Source organism: Leptodactylus fuscus, chromosome 9, assembly GCF_031893055.1.
Source record: "Leptodactylus fuscus isolate aLepFus1 chromosome 9, aLepFus1.hap2, whole genome shotgun sequence".
Taxonomy (NCBI): Eukaryota; Metazoa; Chordata; class Amphibia; order Anura; family Leptodactylidae; genus Leptodactylus; species Leptodactylus fuscus.
The window spans coordinates 63352370-63358943 of record NC_134273.1 but is presented as its reverse complement, the minus strand read 5'-3'; the positions used below and the strand labels follow the sequence as shown (position 1 = coordinate 63358943).

Here is a 6574-nt window from a genome sequence, read left to right as displayed (position 1 = left end):
CTTTACCACAATGTAGCTCGGCCTTTAGATTAGTAGGAATGCATGGTGCTAAGAGAGAAAACAAAACGGGCATCGGTCTAAGGTCTTGGGTAGAAGAAGCTGAAACATATCTCAGGGCTTTAGGTGGAGGGTGCGCTTATCTCCAAGCTTTTCATCTATTTTGGCATTAGGTGTGTATATGCTGAGACATGACCTATTATATGCAGTGGATATTGGCACTTAGCACATGTGTAATTGGAGCAGTCTCAATTGATTTTGGACCCTTATCTACAATCATGGTACTATGCTATTATGAGGAATTTTATATACACATATATATGATTTATGGTATATGTATTGATCTGTTCAGTGAACAGTAGGGTAGCAATAGTCTATCAGGTTGTCCCAAACCAATAATGATTTAGCCATGTAGTCTCCTTTAATAGAAGCAGAAACATATCTGTGGCCACAAACTTAAACAATGCAGAGATACAGTCTACAAGCGCACAGGGTATGGGTCTGATTTGCCAGATTTACCTAGAGACAGCCATGATAGGCAGAGGCTAAAACACTTGCAGCGGTCTATACAAACATTCGACAAATCGGGTCCACCCCCAATGCACTTGCAGGCTGATCTGATCTCTTCATCGCGTTATTGGTTTGGGGCCACAAAGGTATGTTTCCGCGTCTAATACAGGCCCCTACACAGCTCTAGTAATGGTTTCAGAGGCATTTTAAACTTGACAGGTTCTGTATTAATGCCCCTGGACTGCAGCCAACAGGTGGCTATAAGTGTAACCGACTTGTAGGGCCCACCCTGAGATTGCCAGGGTGGTAGAGGGTAGAGGTTTTTTTCTATTATATATTTTATAATTAGGAGTAGCAGCAGGATGAGGATTTTGTTTAATTGAAGACAATGTAGGTTAGATCCCTAGAAAAGTCAGGATCTAAAGAGACACCGTAAGTCACTACAGGAAGAAGTGACCTAGTGGTCTAGTCCAGATGGAAATATGAACAATACAGTCAGAGTCACCTGTAAGTCCCTAAATATTTCTTTAACCCTTCCTGATATCTGCCGTAATAATACTGCAGACGTCGGGTATTTAAATATGGCAGAGGCCCGGGGCTAATGCCACCATTTAACCAGGTATCGCCAGAACCCGGAACAAGAACTGGGGCAGACATCCCATTCCCATGACAGTCGGGAGCCTATTGATGGCTCCCAGGCTTGTCTGGCATATTCATTGATTATGTAGATAATCTGTTTTCCCTTAGTCCTAACAGCAGCACAATACAGGGTATTTCTGCCCCTGTGTGCTGGTAGGACAGGTGTAACTTTTAATCAACATAATTGAATATACATGACAACAACCCTATAAGAGGGCACAGAGACCTCCCCTCCATGTGTGAATACTGAAGTACTACAAAGAGGGAGGGGAAACTTGTGCTGCTGCTAGGACTAAGGCAAAACAGATTATCTACATAATCAATTATTCCCTTTCATCCTACCAGCAGCACAATGTGGGGATGTAGCAAGTAATCCCCCTAGGGAGGGTTTCCTCACCTTACAGAATTCAATACAGACCGTCCAAACGCGGTGGCCTCTGAGGTATAGGAGCCGAACCTATAGTGCTTGACAAATGTGAGTTGTGAAAACCAGGAGGCTGCAGAACAAATCTGGTCCAGGGGCACTGCCCTATTCTCCACCCAGGAAGAAGAGACCACTCTCGTGGAATGGGCCTAAGAAATTCAGGGGGAGTTACCCCCTGAACGGAAAAGGAAATTTTAATAGCCTCCCTGGAAATGGAGGACTTTGAAGCCCTAAGGCCCCTGCGCCTACAAACCATATTCACAAGAAGGAATCTCAATTGGACCCCATCCTCAAAAAAGGAGATATAAGGCCCCTCAGAGGAAGCCCGCCTACTCTTATGGCAGAAGTAATGTCAGTAACAACCTGCAAAAGCAGGTAAGAAAAAAAGAGGCTTCAATATAAACATAAATCTGTCTCCTCAGAAAGGAGAAGAAGAAGAAGGCTTTAAAAGTTAAAAAAACACCTTCTTCCAAACCATATAGGAGGCCACAGAGCCTCCTCCACCTGACCCACCACACAGGACAGAAAAAAACACCTGAAGGGAGGTCTCTGGGCCCTATTATAGGGTTGTAGTCATGCATAGTCATTTATGTTGATTATGTTTCCTACCAGCACACAGGGGCAGAATATACCCCATATTGTGCCTTTTGTAGGACAAAAGGACAAAAATGGAAACTGACATGTCACTTTGGCCGCAGAGTGAACGCTGTAAAAGCAAAGCCCATATGAAAGTCGCACAAATGCACTTTTTCTCCAATTACACCCCATTCTGAATTGTCTTCTAGTTTCCCAGTGCATTGTACAGAATAATACATTGTACAACTACAAAGAACAATTTAAGCCCTCATATGGCTCTGTGAATGGAAAAATAAAAAAGTTAAAAAAAAGTTTTGGAAAGTGAAAAGTCATAAAAGAAAATCGAAAAATGACCCCCCGTGTTGAGCCCCTAGCTACTTCTCCGACTCTCTGCTTTAAATAGCCAATATTTTGCTAATATTACCCGTCTGAAATGTCTTCTCCTCTAGGCTGACATTAGCCTGTTGATCATTGAATACTGTGGCAGTAACATTATAAGTCTCTCCACACTGAAGTCCTCCGATGTTGCAGGTGGTGTTTGTCGTGTTGCACATATAATTTACTCCATCTGCTGATATTACATTGGCCTCATACCAGGCCGCCCCTGAGGATGCCGTCCACTGCAACGTAACCTCATCAGAGTTGCAGAGAGAAAATATGGTCAGATTTTGAGGGGTGCAAGGACCTAGATAGAGAACAATATAGGTTTGTGACTAGATATTATGCAATATATGTCATATTTTAACACCTAGCCTACAAGGGGATGTACAGGATAGGAAACAATGATGGCTTTGTTCCATAAACCTCAACCTGTAAAATGCAAAGCAAAGAATCTTACAAGTTTCCAGCACAGCGACACTCTGTTCTACACTGCTGCAGATGTCGTTCTGAGCTGTCATGGCTACTGTATATCCTCCACCACAGGGGACATTTCTTATCCAGCATGACGTGGTCTGACTGGTGCAGTTGTATCTTTCTCCTTCTGATCCGATCAATGCGGAAATATAATTGAAAGCTCCTCTACTTCTGCTCCATGAGATCAGTGCTGAGTCACTAATGCAATCCAGGTTTGTGTTCACACTCATGGGAATACAAGGAGCTGTGGATTTAATAATAGAAAATACAGAAAAATCATTTATGCCATTAATATTATAGAACGTGTCAAAACTACTCCAAGGACCACCATCATTCAGTCTTCAGCTGTATACAGGATTGAGGGTCACTTCACCACATGTATCATGGGTCAGGTGTCCCCTGTTCCAGAGGTGGCACTTCCACCTAGTAGATAGGTGTAGCATATTTTGTAGATATACCAAAACTGTCTATAAAAATCCCTCAAAAGAAAATGGTTCAAGGTACTTTATGCAGAAAACCACATCAGAATCATCAAACCTTGATGTGACTGCGTTGGCTATAGCATCAAAAGACTACAATGTTTCATATCTAGCAGATACCAGGAAACCAAGGCTATAGACAGTAACATCATCTTATATGAGAAATCTCAATATACGTCATGTCATATATTGCCTCATGTGAAGGTAGGGTCAGAATTTGTTGTGAACTATTTTGATGCATGGACGGTTACAAATGGAAGATGTCATGCAATAGTGTAGGTAAGGTTTTCCTACCAGAGTATGTATGGCCTCATTGTATCCATCTTCCAATGGTTACAGGATTGTAACTTGAGTGTGGTGTCTATATGGCGTCTCCTCCCAATATGATACCAGTACGATATACAATTATATGCAATATAGTTGGGGGGCTTGATACAGATTTTGCATTGGGGCTCAGCCCTTCATGTTACACCTGTGTATGGTTACGTTACAGAATAGCACACAAGCATTTCTCACATGGTATTGTTTGGTAGATCTATCAATGGCACCAAATAAATTCTGACAGCAAATAGGAATCATACACAAAGATGGATCCAATAGAGTGGCTATTAAATGATGTAATAAAACGATATTATAGTATAGGTGATATACATTCTACATTTACCAGTCTTGGTCTTTATGTATGGGCTCAGTGGTCCACTACAGCGGCTATTGGCGGCTGACACAGCTACCATGACTTCGTTTCCACATAGCAGGTTATAGAAGGTGCAGTTTGTCTGTTCAGATATACAAGTCATGTTCCCAGCTGGTGTGGTTAGGAAGGAGGTGAAGCTGTCTGTGGCATTGTTATGCTCCCAGGAGATGGCTAAAGCATTTGTAGTACAGTCCGTCTCTGCATGGACATGTGCTGGTGCACAGGGGGCTGTAATCGATACAGTTAATATTAAATAGAATGACATGTATAGCACACAGACCTTAGAATAGTCCATGGAACAACTTTACAAAGGAAAAAAATATAACATAACATGCATGGTGCGGTAAGTATATGTAGTTTTAAATATGAAGCTTTGTTCTATCAAGGTAAATATAAGAAATAAAAAAAGAGAAAATTTGGGCCAAAGATAAAAAAAAAAAAAAAACTAATCAGATCAAAGTATTATTATTGCATTGTAGTTTCAATATTCTATCCATTATATTCCAGAAAATACCTGTGACAAATCCTACTTCAGGGCTGCTTTCACCCTTACACTGGTCATTATATGCAGTTACACTGACAGTATAAGATACGCCACAGTTCAGACCAGGGATGTTGCAGGCAGTCGATGTGGTTTGACAGGTATGCAGTTCACCACCTGATGTGGTCACCATTGCAGTATAATTAATAGATCCAAGACTGCTGTCCCATGATATAGCAGCATTGTTTGTCTGACAGTCAATGTCCACTAAGACATTCTGGGATACACAGGGCCCTAGAGACATTAGGAAGATTTATTACTAATTTTGCTTAAAAGATAATAACATATCAACGTCAACATTAATAACAAAAAGTAAGCCAAGTGACTAAACACTTATAGACCTACAACGTGTCCTCATTTCTCCAAAACAGTAGGAGGCAAGGTACGGTAAGTAGAGATGAGCGAACACTAAAATGTTCGAGGTTCGAAATTCGATTCGAACAGCCGCTCAATGTTCGTGTGTTCGAACGGGTTTCGAACCCCATTATAGTCTATGGGGAACAGATACTCGTTAAGGGGGAAACCCAAATCCGTGTCTGGAGGGTCACCAAGTCCACTATGACACCCCAGGAAATGATGCCAACACCTCTGGAATGACACTGGGACAGCAGGGGAAGCATGTCTGGGGGCATCTAACACACCAAAGACCCTCTATTACCCCAACATCACAGCCTAACAACTACACACTTTACACACTCAATACCACCTCTCTGACAGTAGGAAAACACCTTGAAACATGTGTATTTGGCACTTGCAGTGAGGAGAGCTTGTCACCAGCAGTGAATTTGGCCCTTGTAGTAAGTTGAGGTTGGCACCAACATTTGTTTTGAAAATCAGGGTGGATTGAGCCTCTAACCAGCAGAGTTTGGGCAAATTCATGGTGGAGGGAGCCTCTAACCAGCCCAGTTTGGGCAAATTCATGGTGGAGGGAGCCTCTAAAAACCCCAGTTTGGACCAATTCATGGTGGAGGGAGCCTCTAACCAGCCCAGTGTGGGCAAATTCATGGTGGAGGGAGCCTCTAAAAAACCCAGTTTGGACCAATTCATGGTGGAGGGAGCCTCTAACCAGCCCAGTTTGGGCAAATTCATGGTGGAGGGAGCCTCTAAAAAACCCAGTTTGGACCAATTCATGGTGGAGGGAGCCTCTAACCAGCCCAGTTTGGGCAAATTCATGGTGGAGGGAGCCTCTAAAAAACCCAGTTTGGACCAATTCATGGTGGAGGGAGCCTCTAACCAGCCCAGTTTGGGCAAATTCATGGTGGAGGGAGCCTCTAAAAAACCCAGTTTGGACCAATTCATGGTGGAGGGAGCCTCTAACCAGCCCAGTTTGGGCAAATTCATGGTGGAGGGAGCCTCTAAACAGCCCAGTTTGGGCAAATTCATGGTGGAGGGAGCCTCTAAACAGCCCAGTTTGGGAAATTCATGGTGGAGGGAGCCTCTAACCAGCCCAGTTTGGACCAATTAATGGTGGAGGGAGCCTCTAACCAGCCCAGTTTGGGCAAATTCATGGTGGAGGGAGCCTCTAAACAGCCCAGTTTGGACCAATTCATGGTGGAGGGAGCCTCTAAAAAACCCAGTTTGGACCAATTCATGGTGGAGGGAGCCTCTAAACAGCCCAGTTTGGGCAAATTCATGGTGGAGGGAGCCTCTAACCAGCCCAGTTTGGACCAATTCATGGTGGAGGGAGCCTCTAACCAGCCCAGTTTGGGCAAATTCATGGTGGAGGGAGCCTCTAAACAGCCCAGTTTGGACCAATTCATGGTGGAGGGAGCCTCTAAAAAACCCAGTTTGGACCAATTCATGGTGGAGGGAGCCTCTAAACAGCCCAGTTTGGGCAAATTCATGGTGGAGGGAGCCTC

General features: G+C 43.5%; 1 long non-coding RNA gene across 1 annotated transcript; it reads right to left on the bottom strand.

Moving 5' to 3' along the window:
• Positions 1-17: 17 nt before the first annotated feature.
• LOC142218550 (uncharacterized) lies at positions 18-3097 on the bottom strand. The gene is made up of 3 exons (XR_012717466.1): positions 2985-3097; positions 2571-2831; positions 18-48 (listed from the first exon to the last, which is right to left on the bottom strand). It is a non-coding gene; the product is annotated as an uncharacterized LOC142218550 (long non-coding RNA).
• Positions 3098-6574: the final 3477 nt, after the last annotated feature.